The following is a 13733-nucleotide window of genomic DNA, read 5'->3' as shown; positions in this document are numbered from 1 at the left end:
GCCCAGGAGCATTTTTTTTCTAATGCCAATTAGTGGCCAGTTTTTGACTATGACAAGAATGCACCTGTCCAGCAGATGTCTATATGCTCATTTTTGCCATGAAAATCTTCTAGCCACATCGTTAGGGATTAGTATTCAAAATTAAAAGCTGTACATGGCTTGGGATACAATACCTGACAAAGCATGTCTCCCAACCTGAATCTAGCAGACACTACAATCTTCACCTGAGGCCTTCCTCCCAGTGCTACCTCCAAAGGAGGATCAGAGGGAGGATATGAAGAAGAAGACCTTCTCAGTGGTAGCCTCTTAATTATGGAATGAGGGCCTTTGCAACCTCACAGCGGGGGATCAAATCTGAAAAGCATCAGAGCCAACTAAGGTCTGCTGGTGCTAACATTCTCACCTTTTCTGAGCCAGGTTAAGACTGCTCTCTTCTCCCAGGAGCTAAATGGAATGTGATGGAATATGTCAGTTCTTTTAACAAGCCTTGTTTTCATTGAAATTGTTTTCATTCTAAAAATTTTTAAAATGGTGTATTGGAACATTGTGCTGGATTTGTATATTATTATTGGATTTGTATTATATTATCTATTTTATTATGGGACCTGTTAGGAATTGCTATGAAGTGCCCAGAAAGTTTAGCTAGTGTGAAGTGTAGAAAATAAATTACTTAATAATCATAGGGCAGTTCTCTGCATGAGACAGAATGGCAAATCACATCAAAAACCTGAGTTTGTATTAGGAGCAAAAAATGCTTTCATAATTCTTTTTTACTGCTCATATAGCACTGGACACATTTATTTACCACTGGATTCTTAATGGACCAATCATATGTTATGTGTGTGCTGTATGGAGTCTTCTGGCCACAAAACATCTCCATGATTAAAGTAAAGAAAACTGGAATAAAACAAAATGGAAGAGAGATGAAAGCTAATAGCCACTGGGATAAGAAATGCTGCATAAAGTAATACAGATAAACAAATAATAAATTGTATGGATAAGAAATTGCAATTCTCATTCTCTATTTTAGTTTTTCCCTGATCCCTAGAACCCTCATTTTAGTTGGAAAGTGACTTTTAAGATGATAATGCTTGCATGCAACAATTAAGAATACAGAAGATATTTCTAAAAAAATAATTAAATTTTTAAATTAATTTTCCAAATGAAAAGCCAAGAAACAAGGAGGGGAAAAGAAAAATTTTGTCTAGTTGTTGACAGGATGTACTACATTTAACAAAGTGGAATCCATTGGTTATTGGGAGGTGTCCTTTATGATTCTCCTTAATAGCAAATTATATTTCATCTGTTTTCTATAATTTGAGGAAAGGTTTTGATAGCTGTTGCTGCATATATTGCTGATTTGTAGAACCATAACCCCAAATAATGATCAGGTTCAAAGCAAATCTGGAAAGTGTCAGATCCTCATTTTTAAACTATTGAACTTGCATTCTTGTACTTCGGCTACTATTTCCTGGTGCTGAGCTCAGTTGACGGCCAAGCTGTGCCCTCTTTTCCCTGCTCGATGCAATTTCAGAGAAATAAGTTGGAAGAGGAGTGAGGCGGGGAAGCCACAGACTCATCAACAGCGGCTTTTACCAGCAATCCCAGCCATCACTTCCCTCGCCCCTGAGCAGCCACATTCCTGACATCCCAATAGCAGCGTGCAAAATGCAAGAACAGCAGTCTCTGTATCAGTGACTCACAGCAAGACAGGAACTCTCAGCAGATCCACCCTTCCTTCCTGTGCTCTGTCAGCTGAATAGTAGAAAAAAGGCAAGAGTGAGCACAGAGAAAATGAGAGAAGGCACAGTGTTGTTCAGCAAATTTAGACATACAGAGGCTTTGTTGCTACAAGCGGTGGTGGGACAGGCAGTGGGTTGGCAGGGAAGCACCTATGACCAAAGCAGAAAGCATGTGCGGATGACTGAATACCAAATCCAGAACCAGTGCGGTTTCACATCTTCTTTTTAAAATTCTTCGTGATGTAAGCAGACACACTCAGAAGTGCCCTCTCCACCAAACTGAAAACATTCTCTGCAATGTGTGCTTTCCCCTTCTCTTTTAAGAAGAAGCATGAGCAGAATTCTTCCTGGACTGGGATGCATCACTTGTGAAAGCTGCTCATGCAGCACTGAAAGAAGCATTTTGAAAGAAGGGTATAGGATAATAGCACACAGCATTGATGTAGGTTATTTGTATGTCCTTACAAGGCTTTTGATGACTTCTCAGATGTTGCCTTAACAGTAGGCAGGATGCCACCAAAGAGGGGTCCTCGTTGCCCATAGAGATGCCTGAGAGGTCATGGAAGATTCCTAAGGGCTTTGCAGAGAGCAGCATGTTACCTTTCAAGGCAGGTGTGATGTGGGACTGTCGTGGCCTGAAACTGTACCTAAGAAGCAGGAAGGAAGCTTAATGAAATGTATTTCTAGAGATGTAGGAGATATTTGTTTCCTTTCACTTGCCAGCACGATTTACCCAGTTTGCATGTGTCAGGCCAAATAGGTGCAAGCACAACCTGCAGATGAAGTCCGCATATTTTAAAGCGTGTAAAGTAAGTTGAGGGCAAAAGTGAGTGTGTTTGAAAGCATGTGCACATTCGAAAAAATGTGCATCAAGAAACATGTATTTCTGAAAACTGGGTGCAGACAAATTTTAATTTATCAGGAATGTGTAGATTTCAAGATACGCACAGTTGATGCACACATCTGGAAAAATAGGGATGCATTTTCATTTTTAAAAAATTGCAAGCAGATAAGGGTCATGAGACAGAAAGCATACTAAAGAGCAGTTTGAAAAAAATTGGCAAGCCTGATTCCGTTTACACATGTCTGCCTTTTTCCCCAAAGAAGCCAGCAAGATGATGCCGGAAAACAGTGCAGCTCCCCTGCCCCTTTGGACTGGGCTTTGGCCGGTCACTATTTATGAGGAAACAGGAAGATTTTTTTCTGCTAAACCTGGCTGGCTGTTGGGCTTTCTGCTAAGCCATTCTTTTGCCTTCCTTGAGGTGTTGCTTTCCATGAGTGATATCCTGTGTGCTTGAATTTAATAGACTCACTTTGGTTACGTCTAATGTTTCCATCTCTTATCATAGCTTTGGCAGAAGAACTGATGTGGTTGAGTTGACCATAAAGATGCCCAGGGTCTGAGTCAGCATCCACCTTCAGCATCCTGAGGCAACTACCAGCATGATGGCTGGCCCAATACACTGACTGACCCATGGCTAAAGCTTCCCCCACTCTCTGGACCAGTATTCTGAGCATTATCAGGCAGCTAAATTGCCCCATCCCTTTAATTTTCTACAATAGCCTTCTCATAGAGTCATTTTGGGATATTGTGGGAAAATACAAGTGTGGTTAAACTCAGCAGCCCAGCTCTGCTTAGGACTTAATGACAGAGGAGGAAGCACGGCAGAGGCCATTTTGCCAAGGACCTCCTCAAACTTGTAGTCTCCCCTGCCTAGGAGATCCATCTCAGCTAGAGTAAGAGGGAGCAGTACATTCCAAGAGTGCATTTTGATAGGACCCGCTGCCTAAAGTAGTTAGGACAGGATATATGTAGAACATATGTGGCAGATAGTACGGACAGTAACTGCACACCCTCCTCTCTCCACAAGGTCAACCCCTAGCTATAACTTGATGGTGTCAGGGGGAAACTTTGGTGAGGTTGGAAAAACCTTCTCTAACCTAATGACTTCCCAGTGTGTAGGACTACAAGAGCCACCATCTTCAGCCAGTGAGGTCATTGGCCAGAGTGGCTGGGCATGGGGAGTGTTGTAGACCAACATATGAGGAGGACACTAAACTGGGGAAGGTTGGGTTAGAGTTACACACTGTAGTCTGGTCTTAACCAATGCAAGTATGTCCTCTTCCTTCAATACATTAGCATATTTAATCTTAAAAGATTAAAGCCTCTCTCTTTCTTTTCTCTCACTCTCATTAGCAAACCAGTTGATGGGCAGAAGAGCAGGATTTCAGACTAGACAAACCTTCGGTGATCCAGTCAATCCCTTTTTACTTCAGCATGCAAAAACCACAGTGATTATGGCAAATGGCCCTATAACCGCAAGGGAAATTGAACCTTTTTCAGCCTAAGGGTGAAATCTCATTTTGGAGAAGTTCTTCAGGTCCACCTTCCAGTGGCAGGCAGGAAGAATGGGAGGAATTAAAATTAAAAGGAAGAATGGGAGGCCTAAAATACCACATATTTTTGCTCAAAGTCTTAGGAGAGAGGCCTTTTAAACTTTTAGAATAAAGGGCAAATGGCACAAAAGCCAGGAAATCATCAATCAGTGAGCAGGGACTGGGACTTTCAAGGGGTGAACTGGACCAGGTTTATCCCCCAGATCTGAAATTCTGCACCCAGCATATGCAGAGAGAGATATGCCTAAGAGCACCCAGCGAATAGGTAGCCAAATTGAGATTTGAAGTAGGGGCATCTCAGTTCACAGCTGCTATGCCATGCCTTATGCTGCACATTCCAGGCCATTTCCTTTTCATCTAGTTCACAGAGAGAGGAACTGGAAAGCCACATATTTCATCATGGCTTTATGGAAAATAGCTTTTAGAGCAGAAGCTTCTATTCTCTTAGCAAGGAAACTGCAAACCAGATGAAACTGTTCAGGGGTACTGAGTCAGTACCACAGACCTTGGCAAATGTTGGGTGCTCCCAGTGCAGAGAAACACATGAGCGATGAATTGTCATTACATTTGAAGATTACTGCCAACCCCTGCACAATGAAACCATGTCATGCTTTCACCCAATGATTGCAAATGGAGTAACATAGCCAAATCTTAAGTCAATACATCTTGGAAGTATCTGTGTTGTCCTATGGTGGTGGTAGTGGGAAAAGATCTGAAAATGAGAGCAGTGTCCTACTTTTTATACAGATATGCAGAACCTCAAGCTGAGGGCCAAAGCTGGCTTTCTGGGGATCTCTAGAAGGCCCCATCACTTTCTCCAGCCACTGGCCATTTGTCCTTTCCCTCAGCCACTGACCATTTGGTTGATTCTCTCTACTCTAGAAGGTTGCAAGACCTCTCCTAAGGCTTAGTTACTGACAGTAAGAGCTTTAGGCAACAATATGCTGGCATTTTTGGCACTGCTTCTTTTATCTTCAGCCCTGTCTACCATTGGAAAGCAGCCCCCAAAAGCTTTTCTGAAATTGAATATACCCCTCAGGCTGAAAGGGTTTTCTCAACCCTGCTTATTTAAGCCCAAATGATACATCACAAAGATGCTGCAGTTGGTTCAAACAAGGATATTAAATTGATGTTGTTTCACATTGTTAGTCTGTAATCTTGGACAACCCTGAAGTGTCTTGAAAAGTAACAGAAGAGCTGTCAGTCATCAGAGAGAGAAGTCCACCCACAGCTTGACATTCACATCGCTGGGTCTACTCCCACACACACAGTGCTGGCAGAAAACATGCTGACATCTTGGTCTGTCTGTGCCATCTTGTTATCATTAGGGAGAAAATTCAGGTGTGCTCATAGGTTGCAAAACCCCCACATTCCTTTCACAAAGCCCAGAAAAAGTATCTGTTCTTGAGATTGGTGTACTTATTTCCCCCTCACTGGAGTCAGCTAGTAATGTGTGAATCAGCAAAATTCACATTCACTGAAATTGTCTGAATTATCCATCTTGAAACTTATTCCAACTGAAGTCCATAACTAGGTGCAAGATTTTTTCGCTCTTGCATAAAAATCCAGGTGTGCATTTCCAAATGCAAGCATCAGTAGTGCACATCTTTGAAGGGTATGCATTCTTTTATGCATGTTGTTCAAATGTACACATGCTATTGGTTGCATTTTATTTACTCTATGAAACACTTTCATAGAGCAAATGTGTCACTGAGACTAAAGGTTGCATCCAAGTCTTTGATCAGTCTTGAAGACATGAACTGAGGAAATTGAAAACTAACTGTTGAATATATAACTAATTTGTCTTGCAGCACTAGAGTCAATTGGATAAGGCAAGGATATTTTGGCCATGATGAACTGGGAGGGCTATGGATGTGACAGATGCCCTATTCCCACCCATCAGGTATGTATCATAGTCCTTTGTCTTCTGTTTCAGTCTTTACCTTTGAGAATTCCTAGAAAGAAAAGTAATCATTCAAGTTGAATTCAATAAAATATGGATGCATAATATAAACAAATGGAAGAAACCTTACACTCCCCTTATATTGGTTTCCTGAACAGGCCAGGGGTTGTTCCATAGGCCTCCAAAGTTGCCTGGGCAAGTGATGTATCAATTCTCCCCACACTCCCAGGTTAGAACCAAAGAAAACACTTCTCACTGTGTATTTTATGCAATAACAGGCTCCACTGGAAAAGATTCCCTGGAAAAGGGGAAGGGGGCAAGTTGCTTCAGTACGACCAGCAGTTTCATTCTCACAGCAAAAGCTGTCCTTATCTACAGGAAGATTGGTAAGGGCAGCTCCAAAGCAATTATCCCTGGTGCAGTTCTTAACAAGCTAACAACCTGAGTGTAACCCTAAAAATTACCTGGGCTTTTGGACACTGGAAAAGTTCACTACACTACCTGCTGAACCTTAAAAATCTCGAGACCATTCTTCCAATAAAGCCCTCCCATGCTTGAGCAGGATAGTTTTGCTAGCACCATTCCTTCCAAGACGTTTTTTTTCTTTAAAAACCTTCTTTCAAATGCAGGGAACAGATTAGAATGATTGTCTCCTTCACTAGCATTTTTTTAAAAATGCTCCTTAGTTTGCATTCTGTGTAAACAAAGCATTATGATTCAGCAATATTTTCAAGTGTGATGCGATTTTCCAGCACTTCATTAAATGAAGCTTGATGCTCTTTAACCGCCACTAGTGAGAAACTCAGTTGATTTAACGAGTTAACAAGATTTGCAGCTTGAATGTATCAGTTTTGTTTCCTGTAATAACATTGTTTAGGTCTCTCAAGGTTCCCTATGACTGTCAATCACGTCTGAAGGACTAAAGTTCTTAAGGGCAGCTAGGAATAAGAAAGTAAAAACAGCATATAAAGCTGTATACTTCTGGAGCACTGCACGTCAGGACAATCTGCACTAGGCAATTTTATCAGCATTATAATGCCTAATTCGGTGGTGTGTCATAAGACTCTTATCCCAACCTATCTCTTTGCACTATTTCTTCCAATAAATCCCAGATTTCTTCAAGTTCGTTAATACCACAGCTTTTTAATATGTTGTGTTATTCTCCGTGTGTGCGCGTGTGTGTCAATGTTTACTAAATTTCCGGTACTGTTCTGGGGCCAAAAGGAATGATTTCAGTTGGCCTGAATGCACAGAGAGGGAAAATCCTATTGAGGCTTTGGCAAACCAGCGGAAGCAGCAGCAACTGGAAGATCCTTTAGTTACTTCCTGCTTTCCATGACCCGCTCCCCCCCCCCGCCCCCATGAATACTTTCTCTCTCTCTGACTTGCAAATGCCATGCTTTCCCCTCCCTTTTTTTAAAAAAAGTTTGCAGTGTTTTTTCAAGACCTCCTTATTGTCTCCTTTGTCCTCTTGTTCAAGAAACAGCCAGCTGAAATGCATGTCTACACAGAAGTAAAGCAGCTTATCTCCCATGCCTTTGCTCACAAGTACCTGAAAAGCCATTTCTCTGCACAGATCCACTTTCTATCGGCTTCGGCTTCTCCCCAATTACATTTGTGTGTGACACAAGATCACAGTGGAAACTATGCTGTATTCATTAACATGTGGCTGAACTGTGATAAATGCATTTTGCATAAATAGGGTGACTGCACTGGAAAGGGCTCTAGTGTAGATCTCCCCATATTTTATTGAAGAGCATCAAGTCGATAGATGTGAAAGGATGATTTGAAACAAGGGAGTAGAAAAATTTAAAAAGGTAACAAAGAAAATTACTTAGCCCAAAGGAGAGGAGAGGCTAAGATCAGATGGCACAAGGTGTGGGGAAACAGGCAGGTAGGCAGGAGGGCCAAATACTTCCTGGTTGTTTATTGACAAGCTGGGCAGAACAAAATGAGCCTCTTGCAGCCCACCAGGGGCAGGGCTGGATTGGAAAGAAGGGCTGGTGTTGGGGCAGCGCAGGGTAGGCAGGTGGAAAGATTGTAAACTCCCGGTACCCCAGCCAATCAGGGGAAAGGAGGAGGGAAGAAGCGGCCAGGAGCAGGGTTCAAAAGGGGGAGGTGAGCATGTGCTCAGGTGAACAGAAAAGTGGGAAGGAAACAATATTTTTCTGTTCCCTTCAATGCAATAAAGTTTTAAAAAGAACTCTCTGTATGCTTGGATTATTTTTTCTCTTCCAATGGAAAGGAAAGAGTGATTTATAACAAAGTCGCCTCAGATTCCTACAAGGGCTTTATTTGGGTGGAATAATGTGCAGTGTTGAGGCGCATAGGGCTGGTCTGTTTAAAATAGCTTCCAGAGGATTTTTATAAATATTGCCCATAATCACAATGTAGTATTTTTCTCCTGCAACTCTGAAACATCTAATTTTGGGCAACATGTTCAGAAAATCTGTGTGTGTGTGTGTGTGTGTGTGAGAGAGAGAGAGAGAGAGAGAGAGAGAGAGAGAGAGAGAGAGAGAGAGAGAGAGAGAGAGAGAGAGACTTATCTGCTTTACAAAACAAATAGGTCAACAGATTTCAAGAGCTACTTTCTAGATGCAGTGTATTGGTTACTTTTGCAGGGATAGGAGGCCTTCAACCTAATTTCAAAAGCACTGAACCCTTCAGTCCACTGGCAACAGCAATGGGTCCTTTTATTACCAGCCCATGGAGCAGGAAGGAAGGAGAATTGGAAAGGGGGTGGCAGAAAGACAGAAGGTGTGACCCACCCACTTCTGCTTTTGGCCCAGCCTGCGGCTGGCTGTGGTTTTGCCCACCATGAATGTGCAGCCAGCACTGACAGATTTCTCATGAGAGAATGGGTCCTGTGACAAGAAGCAGATCACTCCTGTCTGCTTTAGTGTGTGTCTTTAAAGTGTGACATATGTCATATCACTGGGCCATAATAAAATTAACTCATGGTTGCAACAGTGAAGAGATGAGCCACCCATTTTTCAAGACAAGGCAGAGAAGAAGAAGAAAGAAGAACAGAAAGGGGAGTTGTTTTCTCATTTGGCAGGCATGCCGTGCCATTTTCAGTGGAATTTACTTTCTTTAGCCCCCTGAAGGGACTTCCACCACAGTATGCTGATCTGCATTTGGCAACTGTATCTTTCCTCAGCATTGCTGTTCAATACTCCAAGCCCACTTGCTGTTCACTTTTCTCTTCAGTCAGACAAATTGTGCACTGCCCTAGAGGCATAGAACAATCTTTCCCATCCTGGTAATCTCCAGATGTTACTAGCGTTCCTGGACTACTCTAATTCGCATTAGCCCCAGCCATGCTGATTTGCCCCAATCAGAGCTGGAAGTCCAAAACATCTGGAGGGTGCTAGTTTGGGGCACCTCCAGATGTTGGAGTTTTCCACCACAATACTCCAGTGTTTTCCCACAACTTCTGTTGTCATTTCATAACCCATGTGGCACCATGCCTACTGGTTGTAAGTTCTGGAAAGCATCCTTCTCTTTGTCAGAACTTTCCCAAACCTGGTGTCATCCAGATGTGGAGACTACAATTCCCAGCATTCCCCAGCTAGCCACACACATCTTGAGAGCACAAGGTTGAATAATACCACTCCATCAGCTTTTGTATTAGCTTGGGGTGGGGGGAGAAAATCAGGTTCAGTAAAGTCAAAAGTACTTTATTTTAATTTTTTAAAAATATTTTTGTGATGATGAGACTGGAAAAACATATTGTGAAGCTGATAAGTTTGACTCTGAGTGGCTCATTATAATCAGGGAGCTCATCCTACACAGTCTATTTAGATGAGAGCCATTTGAGGACTGTCTTCAGCTGCACTTCGCAGGAAAACAGTCAATCCAAAGAGTTTCCCAACTCTTAGTGGGAGGCAAGGCTGAACAGGACCCAGTGAAGGCTGTTCCAGGCAGACAGCCATGTTCCTGCCTCTCAGACAAACAGAACCATCACCATTCACGGTGAATGGTATGTATTTACAAGACCTGACCCAAAGCAGCAGCTGCAGCTGGGCCAGCAAGCTTTTTTCTGCTGAGGCCTGCATTCCTTGGTGAGAACTGCATCTCTTTTTGGCCCTAAAAGAGCCAAAAAGCATGGGTTATGCTGGCTTGGGGATCGTAAAGAGCTTGGTGGCAGTGCACCCTTTTGCTGATAGAAAAAGCACACTCTCCCATGTGCCTTCATTCCTTATAAAATCAACCCATTTTTCACCCCAAACTCAACAATAACGGTGGTAGTGCTGCTGATTTTGGAGATGGGAATGGAGTGCAGTCTCTTCTGAGTTCTGGGGGAGGAAAACAACTAACCCCAAACCCCTGGAAGTTGCCCACTCCTCCCTTAGGCTGAGCAGAAATGAGTTTATAGCCTTGCAAAACACAATGGATGCTGCTGGATCAATCCATTTCTGTTGGCAAACCTATCTCACAGGGTTGTTGTGTGAACAAAAGAGAATGATAGAAGATGCCCTTGGAGAAAAAAGGTGCAGGAATTGATTGATTGATTTATTTTATTAAAACATTTTTATGCCGCCCCATTCGCCGAACCTCGGGGCGGCTTACAACAATTAGTTAAATAATTATAATTAAAAATATAAACATTAAAATAAAATACATACAATATAAAATAAGCCGCCCTGGCCAGATAAAATTCAATAACAGCAGATCTGTTTAAAATAAATAGATACAAGTGTGATCTGCAACAAAATGTTGCAGTGTGTGTAATTCTCCATGTGCCAGAGTTGCCATGTTCTGTTTTTCCTCCGTAACAACCAATTAGCAATTCCTACTCCCTAAACAACCTCAGATCCTCACTGAGTTGGTTTGTGGGTCACCTCTCCCTTAAGCCTGTTTTCTATGGTTTTGTATTTTAAACTGCAGAAAGCCTGCAACTCTTCTGATAACTCTTCCTAGTGTGTGGATGGTGTGATTTTACATACAAAGGCAAATGAATGCTCAGCCTGAATGCTGGAAATGGAGGAAATAAGTTAGGCCTGTAACAAAAAGTTGCAGCATGCAGTGCCCCATTCATGATTGACTGGCTGGTTGGCTGGCTGGCTGGCTGGCTGGACAATGCACTGTTTGCATTTCTTTCTCCACTGATTTTCTTCTTCTTCCTGGCAATAGCCAGTCAGAATTTTATGCATACTGGACATACTTGGTTCAGAACATTTCTTCTAGGGTTCTTCCCTGCCTGGAATGGCAATGTGGAAAACAAGAGTTCTTGTGTGTGCAAGTAACTGGTCTTTCTCTTGCCTCAAATTCTGTTCGAGCCTGTTGTTTTTAGTGGTTCACTGCGCTTCTTCTTCCTCGAGTCTGTTAATTGCTTGGAATCTGAGAGGCTAGTCTTCACCTTGAGATAGCCCTCTGGTGAGATCTTAAGTGATAGTAACCAGCATCAGCATAACTATGTTTGCTTGATCGCACTCATTAGAACTCCAGAACTGGGATGAAAATATGGGTCCCTAAGACATTCCTAGTGTGGTATCTCAGCACAGGCTGATCCAGAAAGGTGCTGCACAGCAGAAGCAAGTACTGGAGTTTCTTCCACTGACATATTTTGATAGAATTCCCAGCAAGGCTTCCTTTCTTGCTCTGTGGTTGCTTGCTGAAATCACTGCAATGCAGTGTTCTGCTTTAATCACTTTGTTAATTTTCTCCTGCTTAATAAAATCTTTAGCCTTTACCCATTAATGTGTTTCTGAATTGAAAAAAAGATACATTGTCTCTTGGCAACACCCCCCAACCAAAAAACCTTGTACTTCTTCAAACCTGAGGGTTTCCTTATGTCTGTGTATGCCTCCCTTTAGTGTGTGAACAGTGCTATTTTGGCTATGTATGAATTCTTAAGATTGCTGCTATTATTATTATTATTATTATTATTATTATTATTATTATTATTATTATTATTTTCCCATTTAAAAAAGCTACAGCCTTGAGTTCACAAGAGCTAAGCAGGGCTATCAAGAACAGGACATTGTGAAGGATGCTTCTTCATAGGGTTGCCATAAGTCAGGGACAACCTGACAACACAAAACAACAATTATCATGTTTGTCTTTAATATTATCAGTTGATGTGGAGGAGCAGGAGGACTGCAAGCATACTATAGGTCTCTACTGCTCACTTCACATGGAAACTTACACACTAAAAGTGTCCATCAGAAGTTCCTTGCCACTTGGCAAGGATAGACAAAGTATTCAACACCTGGAAACTGGAATGCTAATTTCTGACTTACAGAAGCAAGAACACTCCTTCTAATGTTAAGAACTACTGCACATTTTAAGAACTTGCTTTAAGAGCTTCTTCAAGCCAAATTATTGCTGACATTTTGGAGACGGAACAAGATACATGAAAAACTCCAACTGTGTTTTTCCGTGGAGATTTAAATGAACACCCTGTCAAGTCTGATATGACATGTCATAGCATCTTGATTGTACGAACTTTTTTATTTTAAACAGTGAAAAGCAGATCACATCTAAATGCTCAACAGTGTAGCAAGCTTTGTACACATTTCCAAATGTTACCTAAATAGACATTGACTCTACACATCAATATTGCTAAACAGAAATGTTATTGATGAACTCTGAAGAGATCCGGATGCCACTGATTGTGAAAGAAAGATGAGGTTGTTTTAGCAAGACAATTGTTTTTATACCAACTTCTAGGTGCTCAGTCATGGGTCAAATATTCCTTGCTACCGAGCCCAGAGTACAGGACCCAGCAATTACATCCCACTATTTAGTACTGCTTATTCTTAAAAGAGACAGCAAAAGGACTTGGTGGCTCATTCCATTTAGGATATGCCTCCCTGCAAGTATAGGAAGCTGGTCAGATACTTCTTTCCAGTGAGCTCACTGGCAGCAACCTTTTGCCATCATAACCTGCTTCTGCTGCATCACTAGAACTGCAAACATCAGGGGCAGAATCTACCCAGATTTGCTTTTGCATGCACAGCCTGTGTGCTCCATCACTGAACTATGGCCCCTTGGAAACAGTCATCACTGGAGAAGCAAGGTCAGTGGGTCAGATGATGACATGAATTCCCAGCTGAACATCTGAACAAAAAGTACAGGAGGGAGGAGGTCTGCCGCAAGCTTGCAGAAACTCCAGCCCTGAAACCAAATCCAGACTCCTAGGGGTCCTAGGAGATCCTACCCCCTTCCTCTAAGCCCCATCCCACTTTTTTCCACTCAACCAGCTTAGTGCTATTGCCCCCACTCTTATTTTAAAAGATTTAAATGCCTCTCCCAAGGCTTGGTTACTGGCAGCAAAGTATTAAGGTAAACTATGCTAGCAGTTCAGCCCTGCCTCCTTTTGCCTTTGGCCACAGCCACCACTGGAATGTGCCCCCTCCATAAGAGCTGGAAGTTGGACAAAGGTTCTGGTGTACAACATCCCATGGACACTGTAGTACCTTCCCAGGCCTGGTGGCATTAAAGCCTTTGCTCTGCACAGTCTTGGCTCTTCTTTCCTTTTTGACTCTTCATTTTAATTCATTAGCTGTATTTTATGGTTCAGTTGATCTTGTTTTGTGCTTGTCATTGTGTTAACCCATGTAAACGATCACAGGAAATTCAGTTATGATTTCCTATAAAACCCTGTGAATAAAATCCTGTAAGTTGAAGAGTTCAGCTACAGCAGACTGAGAGTCAACCTAGTCTGGCGATGCATGCCCGGTTCA

The sequence above is a fragment of the Varanus komodoensis genome, unplaced genomic scaffold (assembly GCF_004798865.1).
Source record: "Varanus komodoensis strain SLA01 unplaced genomic scaffold, ASM479886v1 scaffold25, whole genome shotgun sequence".
Lineage (NCBI taxonomy): Eukaryota > Metazoa > Chordata > Lepidosauria > Squamata > Varanidae > Varanus > Varanus komodoensis.
This window is presented reverse-complemented; position numbering follows the sequence as displayed.